We start from the raw sequence: 23698 nt of genomic DNA, 5'->3' as shown, positions 1-23698 counted from the left end.
ATTCAGGGGTGATTTTCTTTAGGAGTGATTGGTTTCATCTCCTGGCAGTCCAAGGGACTCTCAAGAGACTTCTCCAACACCACAATTCAAAAGAACCAATTCTTTGGCTCTCAGCTTTCTTTATGGTCCAACTTAATATTTCTAATTTTGCATAATAGTTTTGATTTTGTTCACCAAAATAACAGAGATAAATGAAAAATTTATCTTCTTAACTTCCCCCTTATCTGCAACTAAATTTTAGTTAATTCCATAGAAAGCTCAACAAGAGAATTTCTATAAAAAGAACTTAATCTGGAACATCTAAATTTATTGCAACTTAAGTTTTCTTTTATTTTTGTTTGTGTTTTTCAAGGAAAATTTAATAACAAGTTAGATAACATATGCTTATCTAACATGTATGTTTATATCACTGAAGCTAAAGCAAAACATCCTGTTTATTGGGTCATTTATGGCCCCTGTATGTGTGTGCACTGCAGTGCAATTTCAAAAATACTGTGATTATAATTTCAGAACTTCAGAATCTGAATAAGTACCAGAGTTCTCTCCTTTTTATATGTAAAAAGAAAAGAAAATACTTTGAAAATTCTTTGAAACTTGAACAAAAATTCTGTAGCTATATTCTTAGATCATTCTGCAGAAACTTCACGATTCAGATGATACAAGGGAAGCTTCAGTTCAGTGTTTTAGAGAATTCGTTTCACCTCTCATGATCTCATTAATCAGGAGAATGTTGGTGGCAATAACAGTGCAGAAGTGAAGAAATTGTATCTACACAAATAGTTATCCCATATGTCTACTTCTGCTACCAGTGGCTCATCTGTGTTCAAGTCCACATTCACAAATAGACCTGATTCTGAATGTTCTGCTTGAATTTTAACTAATGTTTCCAAAGGTTTAAAACCAGAATGCTGAACAAGAATTTGGGGATAATGAGCAAAGCATCAGTAAATTCTTGCCCTCTAAGTTGGGTCCTGGGCTTGTGTTTAGTCAAGACTTCTTTCATTGCCTTGTCCACTCCACCAGCAGCTGGAACTACACAGCCACCATCAATAGCATTTTTATTAGCCCTCAAGCCATTTATGATTACACCTTTGATTTGAGTAAGTGTGTGCTTATTTGACCCTCTGGTCAATAATGTGATAAAACAATGACCATTTAACTTCTTAACAAATGTGAACTTCTTTTCTTCTGATGGATGTTCATAGACAAGTCTTGCACATCCCAAACAATCAGGCCACCAAGAGAATTTAGGGCTAGCCACCATAAGCAACATTCAGCCTTTCCGTATTTCTCCTTTTAGCTCTTCTCGGATCTAGTCTGCCTTCTCTTCAAAAGCATCTAAGAAAATGGGGTCAATTTCCTTTTGACGAAGAACAACAAATTCTTTATTTGAATCACTACAGGCTTCCTTTTTCAGGTCTATTATTTTTTTACTCTGTCTTCAATTAATTTTTTTTTTTTTAGCTCTTACTAGTTTCTCCTCCTCTGCACTCTTGTGAAAAAAAAAAAAAAAAAACAACAACAGAATTCACGTCTGTTTTTTTTCATATTCTAATGACACCATATTGTATCTGAGGATGCACACCTCTTTTACTCTCTTTTTCATATCAGGATGCTGTGCCCCATCGTCCAAAACAAGACCTCTGATTAAGCCTGGATTGGTTTCATGTTTATGTTTCATCCTCATGATCTCAACTATGATGAGGTCAATAGGTTCATCTTGTCTTCTTATGCCCAAAATAGAGTTCACTGTAGCTTCTGTTAAGACATCAGCAAATTCAGCATGAACTTTAGTTCATAGAGATGTCCAGGACACATCTATCTATAAGTGTTTCCTTGTCCATCTCTTTGTTTACTTTGTATCAAAACCTGAAGTGCATTTCCTTTGAAGTTTTGAATACTTTTGCAATTATTCCAGGATGAAGATCTTCAAACATGTAGAGATTCATGTGCTTTAGTAGCACTCTAAAGATCAAGAGATTAGAAGTATAGCATCCACAGTTTTGTCATCCTGGCTGTTGCTACTTTGGTTGTTAAGGAGGTTGTCAGCTGTTGAATTTGCAATTTATGAAGCAGCACATTCCCATCTTTAGTAGCTTGATGTCTCCAGCACCAGAGCCAGCATCTTCATGGTGCCCTTAGGTTCCAAGTCGATCCTCAGCACGTCCTACATCCCTTGAACCCCTGCTCTGCACTGATATTGACCGCCAATGCTGCTTGGGCTCAGGCCACCTCAGCCTTGGGGTTTAGGATTTTCAGAGCCACCACAGCTGACCCAGCAGAGGAAGATAATGATCCTGGTATATGGAAAGCCCTGACCAACAACTTACTTTTTCTTTACTGCAAATTCAGAATTCCTTATACAAAGTATCAGTGAGTTTCTAATTTCCAAATTCAGCTAACCTTTGCTGAATTGATCATACTTGATCTCTTTGCTGAGGTAGCTTCATAATACACTTTCTATAATGCTTCTCTATGCTTGATATCTTTATCCTCTGGTTCTTCTCTCTGTGATGGTACCTTCTCAATATCACCATCTGTCTCTGCTAGTATTTTTTATCTATGCAATCACATGCTGCTTATGCATTAGTTATTCTTAGAGGTGCATCTGCACCCTTTATTCCTTACCTTGCTTTCTAGATATTCACATCTATCTGGTGGCGGATCATATCTGCATTTTTCACCAGCTACTAAAATCTCTCTCTGACCTTACTGGATATCACTATTCTCCACTCACATTATACATGTTCTGCCTCCTAACTCTATCTTCATCAACAGTACTATCATCCAGTCATTAGGCCAGATCTGAGACTACCCTCCTATTCCTCAAGCCTCACAACTACTCACTTTAACTACACATCAGGGTCACTCAAATCACAGTTCCTGTCTCAGTGGTTACCTTTGTGCACTGAAGTTTGATGCTTTCAGTGTGAGCTTTCTAAAAATCAATATCATCAAGCCCTTCTACTAACCCCCTGAGTTTCTTCCCAAGACCTTGACAATGAAGAACAAGTACCTCTGGATGGTAAACAAGACTTTACATGACCTGAGCTTCACTAACTCTCCAGGTATCTACTATTGGTTCCATTTTCTATCCCACTCTTTTGACAAAAGCAAAATAATTTTCTGTTCTTTCTTGGCCTCTACTCTTTGTTCACAGTTTTCATATATCTTAAGTGTTGCTCTAAAATAATCTAGTAAAAATCTATATAATTCTCCTTATCCTCCTGTAAATGTTAAGGCAGTCAGTTTACCACCTGTTTTTTTTTTTTTTTTTTTATCTTGTTCTCCTCTTTAGAAAAGAGTATTCAGGTGAAATGTATGCTTTTAAATAACCAATAGAGACAAAGATCTGTATTAAATATACCTTGACATTTATTTCTCTTTATGCTTTTTTCTTCTACAAGACATACATAGTTCTTTATAATTCTTAACTTTTATGGAGAGAGCCTTTTTGTTATATTTGTAAGCTTTAGAAAATTATAATATGAATCATAACCTTTCCCTGGGTTATATGTAGAAATTATATAATTTTGATTTAATGTTTTCTATTGACACTAGTCATTGTTAAGCATATTCACTATCATTTTAAGCCTGAATTTGCCAATACCCATTCTATGAAACAATGATTCAAAAATATCTTCCATACTCAAATAAATGTTAGAAATGTTGTGTTAAAAGTCAGTAGATGTTTTTGGGGTAAGAAATCCTAAAATTAATGTTTTATTCATGTTTCCTTTGAATATTCAGGAGAGAGATATACAATAATAGAGTGCTTCACAAACATATTTCATCAAAGAATATTTTTAAATGACAACTATTACCTTCTATCAAATGGATTTCTGGCAGTTATTATCATGTATCGAACAGACATCAGTTTTGAAAATGCTAATCTAATTTTTAACCTTCTAAACTGTCAGAAGGTATTCCTTGGACTCATTTAATTAGCAAGTTCTAAATGGTATAAGAAGCTAATCTTCCACAAGAAGATAAGATCATTAGAAAATGTTGCCAAAATCTATCATCTTTATGTTGTGGAAATGGCTAGATAGATGATTACTCTTTTCTTTCTTGATAACCTACTATGTATTAAGGATCATGGGTTTTATAGGGAGGAAAAGATCTAGACACTATGGACATCCAGTTAATAAGATGCAAGTTTTACTTTACAGGAGCTTCTGTCTGCTCTGGTATTTCTAGGTAGGATTCTTATTTTAATGTTGGCAGTATCTGGTGTAGATAAGGTCCTAATGGCAGATTCTGTTCTTTCACAAGTGTTGGACATGATATCTGTCAGAACCTAGGTGATAAAATATGATAGTATACAACAGAGGTGATGATACCCAATAAAATGCAAAAGGAATGCTGCAGCTTCGCATAGAGGATATCCTTGAGCATCTGGGACAACTTAATGACTCTTAAAATAGCACAGAATAGAAGAAAATAAAAGAAGCTCCTGGGTGAAAAAGTAGGAACAAAAGTGAATATACTTAGCGATAAAAAAAATAACGAAATAGTGCCATTTGCAGCACTATGACTGGATCTAGAAAGTCAGTCAGAAAGAGAAAGACATACACCACTTGATAATACTTATATGTGGAATCTAAAAATATGACACAAATGAACTTATCTATGAAGCAGAAACAGACTCACAGACACAGAGAACAGACTTCTGGTTACCAAGGAGGAGGGGGAGGGAAGAAGGAAGGATTGGGAATTTGGGAAAAACAGATGCATTTAGGATGGATAAACAACAAGGTCCTACTGTATATATTCAATATCCTATGACAAAGCATTATGGAAAATAATACATATATTAATATATATATAATAATATATATACAACTGAATCACTTTGTTGTACAGCGGAAATTAACACAACATTATGGTAAATCAACTAGACTTCGATGTGCCTGTTGAGCTGCTTCAGCTGTCTGACTCTGCAACCCCATGCGCTGTAGCCTGCCAAGGTTCCTCTGTCCATGGGATTCTCCAGGCAAGAATCCTGGAGTGTGTTGCCATGCCCTCCTCCAGGGGATCTTCCTGACCCAGGGATTGAACCTGTGTCTCTTACATCTACCTACATTGGCAGGTGAGTTCTTTACCACCAAAGCCACCTGGGAATCCCCTATAATTCAAGAAGCTAAACTACAAAAAAAGTGAATGGACTCTGTGTTCCTCCATTTGATGCATGATATCCTAGGACCTGAGATGTCCCACTGAGTATTTTCAGCAGTAACAATAGGGTGATACTTAAAGCATAGACCCTGGCATTAAAGGCTGAGTTTGGAGCCACTTTGTACCAATAACTGTGAGACCAGTAGTTACATAGATAAATAGGTAACTTTGAGGAAAGTGTCAATCAAGTATAATGTGTCATCTAAAACCTTTCAGAGCACTGTATTCATGCTAGACACCTCAGAGTAAAAACCTTAAAATCAACTGAAGAAGGTATAAAAGAAACAAAGAAACTGGTCTACCAGAGAAAAAGGAACAAGTCTTCTGAATAATTTCTTCAAATATAACATCTTCTGCTACAGTCTTTCACTGGAAGATTTAGCTACCTAATGAGAAAGATCTTCTTATTTGGTTATCATTTTGTCCTCAGTTGTAACTAAGGGTTCTAGTCCTACTATTCTACTGAATGTTTTAACCCTCATTAAGGAACCCCAAGAGCTTCTCTGGTAGCTCAGACGGTAAAGAATCTGCCTGCCATGCAGGAGACCCGGGTTCAGTCCCTGGGTTGGGAAGATCCCCTGGAGAAGGGAATGGCTACCCACTATGGTATTCTTGCTTGGAGAATTTCATGGACAGAGAAGCCTGGTGGGCTACAGTCTATGGAGTTGCAAAGAGTCGTACATGACTGAGTGTACACTGAACTTATAAAACCTCAAAGCCTGAATTCTCAGACATCTAAGCCTTTGCTCCCTTCTCTTAAAAAGTTGCATTCTCAGTCAGCACAGAGAAAATAAACATTTTGAAGGAACTGTGAATAAATGGTCTTGATATAATGATGAAAAAATATATAATGCACACATTTTAGATTTAATTACCTAGATATTGTGTATTTGAATAAATTGTCTTATTTCCACCCTAGATCCCTCAAAGGTAGCATTTCTCTCAGAATGGTATTCTTTCACACCAACACTTTAGATTACTCATTACTGAATTTCATTCTCATTCCATTTTCTCTTAAATAATCCCTTTAGATTGAAGGAAGAAGACTTACTTCAAAAGTTTGCTTTTGAAGTACTACAAAAGAGGAGATTTAATTTTTCTAACATAAAATTAAGTAGACTTAGGTAGGAGGGGTTTTTTGGGTTATTTTGGTTTTGCTTTGTTTTTTTTGGTAGCCCAAATTAATATTATAATTAGTAACTCTAAAAATGCATGCTTTTATTAATAAAGTTGTATAAAAGTAAATTAAGATGCTCAAGAAATCTATTTAAAAAACTGTTTTAAATTTTTTTTAGATAAATATAAAAAAAAAATTCTTGATCCATACTGGTCAAGGCACAAAGGAAATAAAATTGACAGAGGCCATTCATATGATATTGAACTCTGATAGTTTATAAGAATTCATGAACTTCAACTTAAAACTATTTGAAACCTTCAAGAATTGTTTTTTTAAGAAACTGTCAGGGCACACACCCATATACTTTGAAGAAATTAGACAAAGCTAGAAGGATAGATAAACATATAGGAATTAAAAATCTTGAAAAGTACACTTAAGTTGTTCCATGTGTTTAATATTTGACAGTTACTTTTGAGTAGTAACCTCTTATTACGTAAATATCCATATTTGTGTTTTAATGCTCCAGAGATTTCAATGAAAAAGGTAGGCATGGAAATGTACAGGGGGATGAATTTCCTGAAATATCAAATGCAATTGTTACTGACAACTGTATTAATACTTGAAATCCATGACATAAACTCTAAAATGAAATTTTATGTAATGGCTTAAATATGGATACATATGTAATCACCTTCCTTAATAGCATGCTGCAACATTATAATGTATTTTAATTTGAAAAGCACTTTCTTTGTACCTATCAGCCCTGCAACTATAGCTAAAAAAGAATTTATTCTTGTAAACAGGCCAAGGTATGCATTAGTTCTTCAGAACAATTTTATTTAAATGACATACTGTCATATTTAAATAAATAATATTGTCTTTGGCCTATAACTAGAAGCATGGCTTGAGTTTTAATGAAACTGAGCAAAGCAATATTGTAATAGAAAAAGGATTTAAATATATTGTTTTCTTTAATTCCTGTATTTTTCATTCTTTAGAGTTTGTATCCTTACCCTGCATGATACATTTAGAACCCTGTAGCTATTAATATGATATTCATAGTATACAGGGAATAAGACAAGAAAAAATACATGAAATGGTGAGTGTGTTTAAGAGCTTCATAGGGACATTTATATCTATTTTTTTAAAGCTGAAAATTTATTTTATTTTTCTATGGCATCTAGTTCTGTAGCAATTCACTCTGTGAAGACACTGCTCTATCTGGTCAAAACCTGACATCTCATACAAAAGTAAGTCAATTGTACATTTTGCACATAATGCATTATCACAGGTCTCATTATAAATAGCGAGGCAGTGGTTTGAGTTAAATAATGTGTGACTTCCTTTTTGGAATTGGATTTACTTTTTCAGTCATTATATCAGATGTAACAAAGAAGCCACTTAAAAAAACTGATATTCCTACAGATTTTTCTTCTATAAGTGTAGTATGAAGCAGAAAAGCCTTGGGGTTCCAGATAGAATACAGTCAAAGGAGATGATGATGGTTACATGGAGCTCCGCACATCCACTCTGACATTCCAGATGTCAGTTGACACTTCTTGGATTTGTTTTTCTTAATCTCAAGATTTGACTCCAGAAGATGATTTCCTTTTTGCTCTCTTCATCTTTTATCTTATATTTGTTTCTTCCCACTGTCAGAATCCTTGTATGATCCTGATGACATCATCCTTACATTTTGGGAGATTTTTAGCTAATTTTTCCAGTCCCTAATATCTCTTCCTTCTAAACAATACTTAACAGCAAATTAATCTTATTAAAGCACTATTTAAATTTTAAGTTCATATTGTGCAGTAAATAATCCTCTAAAAACATTTAAATATCAAATCAAATTCCTATCTTCCATAAATATTTATAACATTCCTGGGCTACCCTATTTCCTCAATAAGAATGGTCCTCAATAAGAATGGGGCTGTCAAAAAATGAGACAGAGGAAGTGGATCTGCAACAGTATCCATGCAATAATATTATTAATAATTACACATATTCTAGAAAGGAAAAACAAAAAACGTGTAAGGAAACAAATCTATGAAAATGCCAAAAACTGTAAAATGGGTCTAAAAGGCCTAACCTGAGAATATGGCATCCTTTCTTACTATTTTGGTACATATGGTAGATATCACCCCTGTACTGGTTCTCCTTTAATTCCAGGCATACTGGAGAATTAAATTAATCTTCATAAGGTGTGATCAAGTAGTGTGCTCTGCACAGAGAAACCCGAGAGGCAGCGCACTCATGTGGTACTTGCAGGCAGAGACATTTAAGAGGCAATTCCATTGACAGACATACAGTTCTGTAGGAAACAAATAAATCTTCATGTTTCTAAGATACTGATGCTTTAGAATTATTGCATCCTACATTGACTGATATAGTCCTCTGGAGACTACTTTCCAGCCCCCAGGTAAGAGAAAATATATTTTTCACTGCTTTACCTATTTGTTTTGAACCTAGGATCTGTGTATATGCATGATGACATTAAATCCTTCAAATAATAAGCCTTAGAGAGAGAGATGTTAGAACTTCCAGAATCTTTTATTCCTAAAGTGCAACATCAGTTAGCAGTTATACATTATAAACAATTTCAATCATGCAAAAGGGCCAAAAGCTGACCAAGTTGACCAAAAATTTTTGTAACTAACATCACATATTGTTATTTAACTTTAATTTGCTTACTCATTATTTACATGGGAAAAAAACTTATTAAATATGGAATCATAGTATGATGTATTTTAACCCCTATTAACTAGCAAGGTAAATCACAAATCTTGTTCCTAGTGCTTGGGTTTTATGATGAGTCAAATATTTTGAAAGACTTTTCACATGTAAGGGTTGAATCAGAAACTGATTCATTCCTCATACACACAGATTAATAACTATAGATAAAGTCATAAGCATAAAATAAGCTGTAAAATTTCATAAAAAGTAATTAAGAGGGAGAAATAAAAATACAGTATATGTTGGTTGACATTTAAATGTGAAAATTTTATGTTTGACTTATTTTATACAGGTCAATGGAGAAAATATTTCAAAAAATTCATATAGTTGCATAGAGCTATATTACCTTATCTGTCAGATGAAAATTATGCTCACATACTTAACAGGAAGATCCATATGTTCTTACTCCAATAATCCTAAGGGGAAAAAAAGCATATAGAAAATCTTTCAGTGCTTCAGTTTTAACATGAAAAAAATAACACTGCCATAAATAAGCTAATAAGTAATAAAGAGATGATTTATAATATAGTTTCCTTAAGATAAGACACTTGTAGGCAATATGGATGAGAGTCGCTCAGTTGTGTCTGACTCTTTACGACCACATGACTATACAGTTCATGGACTTCTCCAGGCCAGAATACTGGAGTGGGTAGCCTTTCCATTCTCCAGGGCATCTTCCCAACCCAGGGATCAAACCCATGTCTCATTCATTGCAGGTGGATTCTTTACCAGCTGAGCCACAAGGGAAGCCCATGTAGGCAATACATTAGAATCTTTTTTTTTTTCATTTATTTTTATTAGTTGGAGGCTAATTACTTCACAACATTTCAGTGGGTTTTGTCATACATTGACATGAATCAGCCATGGAGTTACATGTATTCCCCATCCCGATCTTAATGTTTGAAGACAAGAGATCTTAAGATAGATTGCTTAGTTAAAATGATGCAGTCCTATTTACCAACTGTGTGATATGGGGAAGTATATTTCACATCCCCAATTTAAAGATCCTTAGCGATTCATGGGGTCGCAAAGAGTTGGACACGACTGAGCGACTGAACTGAACTGAACTGAATACAGTAAATGGAAACAGACTACCTATTCCATATGACCATTTTGAGAGTTAAGTGAACTGAGACAACCATAATCTCTAAAACAAAGTAATTGCTCAATATATATTAACTTAACAAATTTAATCGGAGGCTAATTGCTTTACAATATTGTGTTGGCCTCTGCCATACAACAATGAGAATCAGCCACCAGGACACGTATGTCCCCTCCTCCTGAACCTCACCCCCACTCCCACCCCGTCTCACCCCTCCAGGTTATCAGAGAGCATCAGATTGAGCTGCCTGTGCCCATACAGCAACTTACAACTATTTTACACAAGGTAGTGTACATATGTCAACTACTCTCTTAGCTTGTCCACCATCTCCTTCCTCCGCTGTGTCCAAAGTCTGTTCTCTATGTGAGCATCTCTATTCCTTCCCTGCAGTTAGGTTCATCAGGACCATTTTTCTAGATTCCATATGCATTCTTTAATACACAAAATTTGTTTTTCTCCTTCTGATTTACTTCATTCTGTATAACAGACTCTAGGTTCATCTGCCTCCCTAGAATTGACTCAAATATGTTCCTTTAACAGCTATATTAACTTTGATATTGGTATTTTCTGAACAGGAAAAGGATTGTGGTGAGTGGAGTTTCAAAAGTATATGTTTCAATGGATATTTAATTGCTTAAAACTTTCCCTTCATATAGTATAATGCACTTTAAGAGGATATGGGTTTAATAATATTCTCATAGAACTGACGGTAACTGTAGCATTTTATACTTATTGACCAAAGTTTTTTAATATTGAAGTGTCATTGATATTAATTTACTTTAAAAAATTAAAAAGAAATGTAAATGAAAACCCTAGCAGTGAAAGTATAATTACACTGAAGAGATATCTGTAGAATCAACTGTTTTTTTCTACCACCCCTTTTATTTCAGATTCGATTTTAATGGGGCTTCAAATTTATTTTGTTACCCACTTCATTTTTCTGATAACCATTTTCTAAATTAATACAATCACTCATTTTCTGAGTATACAAACTGGCTATACTCACACTTTCTTTCTGGAAACAGATAATTTGGGAATAACATTTTTGTCTTTAAGAAGCTTAGATATATAACGCATGCAAAAGCATGTACACACACTATTAGAGTATCGTGAAACAATTATTAGAAGAGAGGTGTTTACAAAGGACACACAATCATATTTCACGGGCAGGTCAAGTAAGGCTAGCAAAGGAGAAGACAGCTGATCTGTATTCTGACTGTTGAGGAGGCCTCAGGGGATGATGGGCAGACATGGAGGGGAGGGCGTTGATGGAAGTGTGGACCTCCAGGTATATGAAGTGGATTATTCAAGAGGCAGGCAGCATCTAAGACCCACTGCATCTAAGAATCAGCAAGTGTTGGCTGCAAGGGATGAAGAGCGGGGAAAGTGATAGGTACAAATCATAAAGGGCCTTGTATCACCATTTAGATATACTTAGTGCTTACTTGCTAAATTATGGAGAGCCACTGAATGTTTTATGGAATGTAAAGTTGTAATCATGTTATACAGATTGAGGCAAGGGCATTGATAAACTAGTAATTTATTGGATATGGAGAACAAAAGAGAAAGAGTAAATAGTCTTCAAAGTTTTCTTGGTCTCTGGTTACACTGAGCAGCAACTAAATTAGACTCATAAAAATTTTATAGTGAAAGCAGATATGTTTGCATTTAATGGAAAAACACAATAAAAACCATTAGACCATGTAATCTGGATTTGGTACAGGTAGGTACTAACTATTCTATATCATTTTTTCAGGAAAAATATTTGGTTCTGAAAGTTTACCTGATTAGCTGTATATCTACAAAGGAGGTTTATTTAAAACAAAACAGTTCAGTACTCAAAGAACTTTACAAAAAGGAAGGAGAAATTACACAAGTTAGTATCAAATTGTGTAGTACTCAGCAGGTCCTTAATATGTGCTATGTGATAATTATTGCTGTAATAAAAGAGGGCCTGCTTTCAACTCTTAATTTTCTAAACAGCTCAAGTCTGACTCTTTGAGGTAATAGGTGAGATTAAACACCATCATAAAATGTAATATAGAATTACCATTCTCTTTCCAGGGGCATATTGAATGAACTTATAATAGGCCAAGTCCAGGAGTTACTCATAAAAGGCTAGGTATCAGATTTTACAGTTGAAGGAGCTCCTGTAAATCACAGTATGATGTGTCAAAGTTATTCTCAGTATAAAGTTATGCAGAGAGAGGCAGAGATTATCTCAGGTTGGTAAAAATCTCTGCACAATATAGCACACACAGCAATCCAGTCATATAAGGAAGTTATTGCCAGCTTTAACACACTAACAGTGAGGAAGTTATTTCTCAAAAAGAGTGTTTATTTTCTGAGTATAAACCACACATTCTCTCTCAAGCTCTTTCATTCTTGCAACTTTCTGCAAGTTTGAAATGTGTCTTAAAGTTTTAAATAAATGAACTAGTAGCTTTAAAAAACAAACAAACAAATAAAAAGAAACATCAAAAAGTTTGCCATGTTTATTTTCTTGCCTGCAACTAAAAGAAAAAGAAAAATGTGGTGTCAATTTTAAAATACCTCTACTTTTGAATGTGTTTCAATTTTTCATCACATACTTTTAAAATGCAGAGATACATTTTATGCTTTCTTAAAATTTTTTTCTATATGACCTAAATGATCAAAGTTTCAGACTTAAAATATTTAAAAAAAAAGCTATCCAGAATGACTCTTTTTCCAAATGCATTGAAATTCCTTATATTTATATATCCATTAGATGACATAAATAAACTCATATGCACAGTTTAGTTCAGTCACTCAGTTTTATCCAACTCTTTGTGACCCCATGAACCGCAGCACACCAGGCCTCTCTGTCCATCACTAACTGCCGGAGTCTATCCAAACTCATGTCGAGTCGGTGATGCCATCCAACTATATCATCCTCTGTCATCCCCTGCTCCTCCTGCCCTCAATCTTTCCCAGCATCAGGGTCTTTTCAAATGAGTCAGCTCTTCACATCAGGTGGTCAAAGTATTGGAGTTTCGGCTTCAACATCAGTCCTTCCAATGAACACCCAGGACTGATCTTGCTTGGGATGGACTGGTTGGATCTCTTTGCAGTCCAAGGGATGCTCAAGAGTCTTCAACACCACAGTTCAAAAGCATCAATTCTTTGGCACTCAGCTTTCTTTATAGTCCAACTCTCACATCCAAACATGACCACTGGAAAAACCATAGCCTTGACTAGAAGGACCTTTGTTGTCAAAGTAATATCTCTGCTTTTTAATATGCTGTCCATGTTGGTCATAAATTTCCTTCCAAGGAGTAAGCATCTTTTCATTTCATGGCTGCAGTCACCATCTGCAGTGATTTTGGAGCCCCCAAATATAAAGTCAGCCACTGTTTCCACTGTTTCCCCATCTATTTGCCATGAAGTGATGGGACTGGATGCCACGATCTTAGTTTTCTGAATGTTGAGCTTTAAGCCAACTTTTTCACTCTCCTCTTTCACTTTCATCAAGAGGCTCTTTAGTTCTTCTTCACTTTCTGCCATAAGGGTAGTGTCATCTGCATATCTGAGGTTATTGATATTTCTTCTGGCAATCTTGATTCCAGCTTGTGCTTCTTCCAGCCAAGGGTTTCTCATGATGTCCCCTGCCTATAAGTTAAATAAGCAGAGTGACAATATACAGCCTTGATGTACTCCTTTTCCTATTTGGAACCAGTCTGTTGTTCCATGTCCAGTTCTAACTGTTGCTTCCTGACCTGCATACAGGTTTCTCAAGAGGCATGTCAGGTGGTCTGGTATTCCCATCTCTTTCAGAATTTTCCACAGCTTGTGGTGATCCACACAGTCAAAGGCTTTGGCATAGTCAATAAAGCGGAAATAGATGTCTTTCTGGAACTCTCTTGTTTTTTTGATGATCCGGCAGATGTTGGCAATTTGATCTGTTTCCTCTGCCTTTTCTAAAACGAGCTTGAACATCTGGAAGTTCAGAGTTCACGTATTGCTGAAGCCTGGCTTGGAGAATTTTGAGTGTTACTCTACTAGCATGTGAGATGAGTGCACAATGAGCTCAATAAACAGCTGCAAGAATAATACAAATAACTTCCATACATCCATCACCAAAGCCCTTCAATTGTCCCAATAACTTTTTTTTTTTTTTTTTTTTTACAGCAAAAGGATCCAAGCCAGGATCACAGATTGCACTCACCTATTAAGTCTTTCCAGTTTCCTACAATCTGGAATATTCTCTCAGCTTTTCTTGGCTTTCATGACCACAACATTTTTAGTACAAAGCAATAATTTTGTAGAATATCTCTCTGTGTGTTTATCGAGTATTCTCATGATTAAATTTAGGTTATTCATTGTTGGCCAAATCATTACAAAAGTGATACTGCATTCTTCTCATCTCATTCTGTCAGAAGGCTCCAAATGTCTATTTCACACTGAACTAGTAATGTTAACTTGGATTACTCGATTAAGATGGTGTCTGCTAGGTTTCTCCACTGCAATTAACAAGTGCTTTGAGACCATGTAAAACCTCATTTTTCATTCTATTTTCCTCATTGATTTGAACATTCATTGACATTTGCTATATAAGTATGTTATTTATATAATGGTTGCTAAGTGCAATTTTCTAATTTAATAATTTATTCTACACTTACTAGTTGGTATTTTATGATAAGGAAGAGATTTTACTTGTTTATTTATCCTTTTGTTTATTAATATTGGTGTTGACCTATAAACTTCAATTTTATTCAATAGGTAATAACCTGTTATTTGTAGTATTTTTATGCTGCAAATTATCTTGATTTGATTAGTGAAAGCCCCTTGAAGACAGCTTTATGTCCTTTTGATATGTCCACATCATTTGATGAGTAATTCCTTACTTTTCTCACAAAGCAAACTTTTCAGTTTCAAATTATTCTTTCCTTGCCTTGGGCCTGACAACCATTTCCTAAAGTACTTAGAAACCAGGTACTAAATTCTAGGTTCCCCTCATTATTGCTCCCAGGGGTGCTCAGAGGAAAGAAGAATGGAAGGAAGTAATCTAAAGAGGAAAGAAGGGAGGCTCTTCTCTTTTATGTATATTAAAGCATACTGTTGATATAGAGCAATTTCTTTCTTTTGTATATTAATACTATAGGATATATCTCTAAAAATACAAATATATGAATATTTTCATAATAAAAATATCATTTTATTATACACACACACACACACACACATATGTTTCAATTAATAACCAATACCACTTTGGCTCAAAAATGTATGTTTGAAGTTGATGTGTTCAGATCAGTCCATATTAAAATGTAGAAGTTTTTTCCATTTATTTTTATTAGTTGGAGGCTAATTACTTTACATCATTGCAGTGGTTTTTGTCATACATTGAAATGAATTAGCCATGGATTTACATGTATTCCCCATCCCGGTCCCCCCTCCCACCTCCCTCTCCACCCGATCCCTCTGGATCTTCCCAGTGCACCAGGCCCGAGCACTTGTCTCATGCACCCAACCTGGGCTGGTGATCTGTTTCACCCTAGATAACATACATGTTTCGATGCTGATCTCTTGAAACATCCCACCCTCGCCTTCTCCCAGAGTCCACAAGTCTGTTCTATACATCTGAGTCTCTTTTTTGCATATAGGGTTATCGTTCCCATCTTTCTAAATTCCATATATATGTGTTAGTATACTGTAATGGTCTTTATCTCTCTGGCTTACTTCACTCTGTATAATGGGCTCCAGTTTCACCCATCTCATTAGAACTGATTCAAATGAATTCTTTCAGATCACCAGCCCAGGTTGGGTGCATGAGACAAGTGCTCGGGCCTGGTACACTGGGAAGACCCAGAGGGATCGGGTGGAGAGGGAGGTGGGGGGGGGGGGGGGACCGGGATGGGGAATACATGTAAATCCATGGCTAATTCATTTCAATGTATGATAAAAACCACTGCAATGATGTAAAGTAATTAGCCTCCAACTAATAAAAATAAATGGAAAAAAAATGATAATAAAAATAAAAAATAAAAAAGAATGCATGTATATGTAAAGCCAAATCACTTTGCTTAAAAAAATAAATAAATAAAAATAAAATGTAGAAGTTTTACATCCAGTATTCTATTGATATTTCTTAAGTCTCTTTTAAACTACAGAGGTCCTTCTTCAACTTTAAAAAAGTTCCATTGGCTTGAAGGAAGAGAGGTAGATGTCCTTGACTAAGGTCTTAAACTTCCCATCAGCTTGGCTAGACTTTAGCCAGATATCTGCCTCACTATAGGCCTCTGACCTATTCTTTTTTACAGCATTTACTTTAGAAAACCTGCAATTGTAAATTTTTTCTCAGACAATTTGAGGTATAAATCTCACATTTTCTTGAGAGTTTTACAACCCAGGAACATTTTTCTAAGGACCTGGAATTTTTTCCTTTGAAATGCAATTATCTAGGAAGATAGGGTCCCCAATTCCAGGTCTCATGGGAAGGAGGAGAGATAATTAAGAACTGACTAGTAAACACATATGGCTTAGTCACATTGAACAACCACCCTCCCCCCATAGCATTCTCCAGTACTTTTCACAAGCTCACCCTAATGCTGAAAATCCTACTGCATTTTATTTCAGTAGAGTTGAGTTCAATCTCTCCCACCCTTTACTGGAACACTCTTGAATAAAGTCTTCCTTCTCTATTTAACTTGTACAGTACAGATTTTCTCTAATATTAGGTTGCTGTACTTTCCTCTGGAGTCATCTGTTTGATTCTCTGTCATATAGTTTATACTTATTTTCTGTTTTTTTGGACTGAACATTTATGTCACCTCAAAATTGATATATTGAAACCCTGACACCTATTGTGATGGTATTTGGAGGTGGGACTTTGGGAGGTAATTAGGATAACATGAGGCTATGAGGGTGGAGCCCGCATGACTGGATTACTGTCTTTATAAGAGGAACAGAGCAGAGTGTTCTTTCTCTCTCTTCTAAGTGAAGACACAGCAAGAAGGTGTAGCAATTCAAAGCCAAGATGAAGGGCCTCACCAAAATCAGATTATGTTGGCCCTGTTTACAGACAGAGAAAAAAGCATGTTGTTTAAGTCATCCAATCATAGGTACAGTTGTCCCTCAATATTTGTTGGGGATTGGTTCCAGGAATTGCCATGGATACCAAAATGAGAGGATGCTCAAGTCCCATAGTCTTCCATCCACCCATATATGTAGGTTCTGCATCCACATATTCAATCAACTGAGTATTTGTAAACATGGTATATGGTCCAGGGTTGGGTGAATCTCAGAATCTGGAACCCACAGGTATTGGGGACTGACTATTCTGTTGTGGCGGCTTGAACTAAAACATCTATGTTTCCTTATACTGGAAGGTAGCCATAAACTCTTGCTTAAATTTAGATATAATTTATTAATAAGACTCTTTAAAAAGTGATTCTATTTTATTAATATAAGGGAAATATGTTATAAATTGAATTTTGCCCTCCACCTCCCACCACCAAATTCACATGTTAAAACTCCAACCCTAATGTCATTGTATTTTGAGACAGGATCTTTTAAAGGGTAATTAAAGATAAATTAATTGGACTTCCTTGGTGGTTCAGACGGTAAAGGCATCTGCCTACAATGTGGGAGACCCAGATTTGACCCCTGGGTCAGGAAGATCCCCTGGGAGAAGGAAATGGCAGCCCATTCCAGTACTCTTGCCTAGAAAATCCCATGGAAAGATGGAGGAGCCTGATAGGCTACAGTTCATGAGGTCGAAAAGAGTCAGATATGACTGAGTGACTTCACTTTCACATTCTTAAAGATAAATTAAGTCACGAGGGTGAGGCCCTAATCCAATAAGGACTGGTGTGCTTATAAAAGGAAGAGACACTGGAGTGCACACAGAGAAAAGACCATGTGAGAACACGGCACAAGGGAATTGTCTCACAAGCCAAGGAGACCAAGGCAGGCCTCAGGAGAGACCAAACTTGCTGACACCTTCCTCTTGGACTTACAGTCTCTAGAAATGTGAGAAAATAAACTGTCATTTAAATTACCCCCTCTGAAGGCAGAGACAAGATGGGAAAGCACTGAGCTCACCTCCTCTCCTAAAAACACTAAAATCACAAATAATTGCTGAACAACCATCAACAAGGAAAGACTGCTGCTGCTGCTAAGTCACGTCAGTCGTGTCCGACTCTGTGCGACCCCATAGATGGCAGCCTACCAGGCTCTGCCTTCCCTGGGATTCTCCAGGCAAGAGAACCGGGGTGGGTTGCCATTGCCTTCTCCAGAAAGACTAGAACCTACCAAAAAGATATTCTACTTTCAAAGACAAAGAGGAAGGCTGAAGAGCAGGGATGCCTCTGGGCACACAACCAACAGAGACAGAAACACAGCCCCACCCATGAGCAGCGAGACTCCCTATAGTCTTCCTGAGACCCCTTACACCTCTAAACACACCTCTTGACATGTCTCTGTTCACCAGAAAGTAGGCAGACACCAGTCTCTCTCACTAGAAAGCCTGCAGAAACCTTTTAGACCAGCCTCACTCACCAGAGGGCAGACACCAGATTCAAGAGGAACTATAGTTCTGCAGCCTATGGAACCATAAACACAGAAAGATAGACAAAATGAGACAGCAAAGGAATATGTTCCAAACAAACAAGATGAAACACTGGGACACTTAACAGAAGTGGAGCTAGGCAAAATACCTGAAAAAGAATTCAGGGTAATGATAATAAAGATGATCCAAGATTTTAGGAAAATAATGCAAACGCAGCCCAAGAAGATACAAGAAATGTTTAACAAAGAGCTAGAAGATATCAAGAATAAGGAAAGTTGAGCATTACAATAAGTTATCCAATCTGTGTTAGTTTTGTAGGACACTCCCAGCTAACTAACAAGAAGACATAAGCTATCTACATTTAGCAGTGGTAAATTTTATTGGTATATTCAAATAGCAACAACTCAAACTTCTATTCCAAAGGTGGGGGTTGGGGGGAAGTGGCTGACTGCAGTTTCTCAATTAGAATCACTTTTAAACCATGTGTTGCCCTGCTGGTACACATAAATCAAACACTCAGGATTAGTATCCAAGTGTAAGTATTTTTCATCAACTTAATGCATTTAAAAATCACATACATATATTCTGCTCCTGTATAAGACAGGTTCTGGTGATTTGAACTCCTATTTGTGAAAATATAGCACCTTGAGAAGGGAATGGCAAGTCACTTCAGTACCCTTGCCTTGAGAACCCCTTGAACATTATGAAAAGGCAAAAAAGATATGACATTGAAAGATTAACCCCCCAGGTTGGTAGGTGCCCAATGTGCTACTGGAGAAGAGTGAAGAAATAGCTCCAGAAGGAATGAAGAGGCTGAGCCAAAGTGAAAACAGCTCTCTGTTGTAGATGTTTCTGGTAATGAAAGTAAAATCTGATGCTGCAAAGAACAGTATTGGATAGGAATCTGGAATGTTAAGTCCACGAATCAAGGAAAACTGGCAGTGGTCAAGCAGGAGATGGTAAGAATAAACATCAACATTCTAGGAATCAGTGAACTAAATCAGACAGGAATGGGCAAATTTAATTCAGATGACCATTATATCTACTACTGTGGACAAGAATTCCATAGAAGAAATGAAGTAGCCCTCATAATCAACAAAAGAGTCCAAAATGCAGTACTTGGGTGCAAACCCAAAAATGCCAGAATGATATCTGTTCATTTCCAAGGCAAGCTATTCAACATTACAGTAATCCAAGTCTATGCCCTACCATCGATGTCAAAGAAGCTGAAGTTGCTCAATCATATGAATACCTAGAAGACCTGCTAGAACTAACACATAAAAATGATATTTTATTCATCATTGGGCTTCCCTGGTAGCTCAGTGGTAAAGTATCTGCCTGCAGTGCAGGAGACCAGGGCTCCATCCCCAGGTTGGGAAGATCCCCTGGAGGAGGGCATGGCAAGCCACTCCAGTACTCTTGCCTGGAGAATTCCGTGGACAGTGGAGACTGGTGGGCTATAGTCCATAGGTTCACACAGAGTCTGACATGACTGAAGTGACTAAACAGAAGCAGCATTCAGCATGGGGGACTGGAATGGAGAAGTAGGAAGTCAAGATATACCTGGAGTAACAAGAAAGTTGGAGAACTAATGGAATCAGGGCAAAAATTATCTGAATTCTGCCAAGAGAATACACTAGTCATAGCAAATACCCTTTTTTCACAACACAAGAGATGATTTTACACATGGACTTCACCAAATGGTCAATACTAAAATCAAATTGATTACTTTCTTTGTAGTTGAAGATGGAGAAGCTCTATACAATCAGCAAAACAAGACCTGGAACTGACTGTGGTTCAGATCATCAGCTTCCCATAGCAAAATTCAGGCTTAAACTAAAGAAAACTGGGAGAAAACAATAGGCTAGCCAGGTATGACTTAAATCCCATATGAATTCACAGTAGAGGTAACGAATATATTCAAGGGACTAGATCTAGTTAACAGTATGCCTAAAGAACTATGGACAAAGGTCCATAATATTTTACAGGAGGCATCAAACAAAGCCATCCCAAAGAAAAAGAAAAGCTAGAAGGCAAAGCTATTATCTGAGGATGCCTTACAAATAGTGGAAAAATGAAGAGAAGCGAAAAGCAAGAGAGAGAGGGAAAGGTACATCTTATTAAAGAGAGTTTCAAAAAAAATAGCTAGGAGAGACAAGAAGGCCTTCTTCAAGGAGCAAGCTTAATAACAGGAGAAGAAAAAAGGAGAAAGACTAGAGATCTCTTCAGGAAAATTGGAAACATCAAGGGAGTATTCAGCCCAAAAATGGGCACAATAAAGGATAAAATGGCAGAGACCTAGTGATGCTAAAGAGATCCAGAAGGGATGGAAAGAATACATGGAAGAACTGTATGTAAAAAAGATCTTAATGAACTGGATTACTATGATGGTGTGGTTAGTCACCCAGAGCTGGACATTCTGGAGTGTGAAGTCAAGTGAACCTTAAGAAGCAATGTTAAGAAGCAATGAAATTCCAGCAGAACTGTTAAAATCCCTGAATGATGATGCCACCAAGGTTTTGCATTCATTATGTCAGCAAATCTGGAAGACCCAGAAGTGGCCACAGGACTGGAAAAGGTCAATCCTCATCCCAGTTCCCAAGAAGGGTTGTACCAAAGAATGTGCTAACCATCAGACAATTGCACTCATCTCCCTTGTTAATACGGTCATGCTTAAAATCTTGCATATTAGGCCTCAGCATTATGCAAATCAAGAAATTCCAGATGTCCAAGAAGGGTTTAGAAAAGGAAGAGGAACTAGAGATCAAATTGCCAACATTTGCTAGATTAAAGAGAAATCAAGGGATTTTCAGAGAAAACATCTATCTCTGTTTCATTGACTATGTTAAAGTCTTTGACTGTGTGGATCATGACAAACTGTGGAAAGCTCTTAGACAGATGGGAATACCAGACTATCTTACCTGTCTCCTGAGAAACCTGTATGTGAGTCAAGAATCAACAGTTAGAACCCTATATGGAACAACTGATTGGTTCAAAATTGAGAAAGTACAGCAGGGCTGTCTGCCATCACACTTCTTTGTTTAACCTACACATTGAGCACATTATGAGACATGCTGGGCTGGATGAGTTACAAGCTGGAATCAAGATAGGTGGGAGAAACACCAACAACCTCAGATATTTGTATGATATCACTCTAATGGCAGAAAGCAAAGAGGAATTAAACAGCCTATTGATGAAGGTGGAGGAGGAGAGTGAAAGAGCCAGCTTAAGACTAAATATTAAAATACAAAACAAAACTAAGGTCATGGCATCTGGCCCCATCACTGCATGGCAAATAAAAGGGTAAAAGGTGGAAGCAACGATATATTTCCTCTTCTTGGGCTCCAAAATCATGGTGGATGGTGATTGCAGTCATGAAGACGGAAGACAATTGCTTCTTGGCAGGAAAGCAATGTCAAACCTAGACAGTGTGTTGAAAGCAGAGACATCACTCTGCTTACAAAGGTCTGTATAGTCAAAGCTATGGTCTTCCCAGTCATCATGTATGATTATGAGAGCTGGACCATAAAGAAGGCAGAACACCAAAAAATTGAAGCCTTCAAATTGTGGTGCTGAAGAAGACTCCTGAAAGCAAAGACAGCAAGCAGCTCAAACCTTGCTGTCAATCTTAAGGGAGATCAACCCTGAATATTCATGGAAGGACTGATGCTGAAACTGAAGCTCCAGTAGTTTGGTCATCTGATGTGAACAGATGACTCATTGGAAAAGTCCCTGATGCTGGGAAAGATTGAGGGCAGAAGGAGAAGACAGCATCAGAGGATGAGATGGCTGGACAGCATCACTTATGCTTAATGAACTTGAACTTGGGGAAACTCTGGGAGATGGTGAGGGACAGGGAGGGACTCATTGGGTCCCAAAGAGTCAGACACGATTGGGTGACTGAATAACAACAACAACAATATAGCACCTTGAATGTCCTAACATTGTTAGGAAGAGCCAAAGTGTTGTAATATAAAGCTGCATAGTGCAGTACTACCTCTAGGGACTGGACAGGTTAGAATCCTTCTTTATACTAACATACCAATTTGCATTAGACGTGTATATTATTTTAGTACTTTCTTTTCTTCCTCGCTTCCTTCCTCTCCCCTTTCCCTTCTTCCTTTCCTTTCTAACCCTCCTAACCTCCTTATTTTCTGCATCTTTCCTGATCTCCCTCAGTCAGATAATTAGCTATTTTATTTTACTGCTTTTTGCCTATGTTTATATCCCTGCTTCTCCCCCTGTCATTTTACTGATTTTAATCTGCAGTTTAGCAGATTTTGTAAAACATTTTCTAAAACAAACTAAAAAGGAATTGAATAGTTTCAGGAGACCATCCTATCAACAAATTCATGATGTTTAGTGATTGACATTGTGATATAGCTAAAGCCTGCCTAAATACAGTGTTCCATGTAGGGAAAATACTATATTTTGGAGTTTTGTATAGTTGCAGAATTACTCTCTATCATAGTCGTGGCTTTTAGAATCCTGCTACTCTTATCAACTTCTTCATTTCTCTCTGCCGCCAAGAAGCCCACATCTCTTAGCTCAAACTCTGCTCTACCAACCTCTGAATGTTTTCTCTACTTCTTGGTCTTTATTAACAGCTGTTCCTGGGGACATCATCTGGATTTAGCATTACCAAGAGGAGGGGGGCGGTATTTTCACTGTGCTAAGTCTCCTGGCCAGAAGGAAGGCTGTTCGTGGCTCACGTGCACACCCAAACTCCCTCTTTGCTCGGCTACCACGTAGAGGTCTCTCAGTCATTTCTTCAGTGGCTTGTGCTCTTCATTTAAACTCGTGGTTCAGATACACTAACTCCTTCAGTCACACTTTTGTTATCACAGGAACTTGACTATTTATGAATATCCTAGACCTTCATCCCCAGTATTTCCCATTCTCTATAGAAATAGTCATCTACACTTATTCTTAAGTATCCATTGCACTGGCCTCTACATTTTCTTTCCTTCCCAGATCCATTTCCATGACTTGTTTATAATAGTCCAACTTTTGCAAACTTTATCAGTTGACTAGCCTC

At 36.9% G+C, this 23698-nt stretch overlaps 1 pseudogene; it reads right to left on the bottom strand.

Annotated features, from left to right (window-relative positions):
* Positions 1-675: 675 nt before the first annotated feature.
* Positions 676-23283, bottom strand: LOC110129572 (T-complex protein 1 subunit zeta pseudogene; annotated as a pseudogene).
* Between the last annotated feature and the right edge of the window lie 415 nt (positions 23284-23698).

This window comes from Odocoileus virginianus, chromosome 8, assembly GCF_023699985.2.
Source record: "Odocoileus virginianus isolate 20LAN1187 ecotype Illinois chromosome 8, Ovbor_1.2, whole genome shotgun sequence".
In the NCBI taxonomy this organism is placed as follows: Eukaryota; Metazoa; Chordata; class Mammalia; order Artiodactyla; family Cervidae; genus Odocoileus; species Odocoileus virginianus.
The sequence above is the reverse complement of the archived record's forward strand: the minus strand, read 5'-3'. Positions and strand labels throughout refer to the sequence as shown.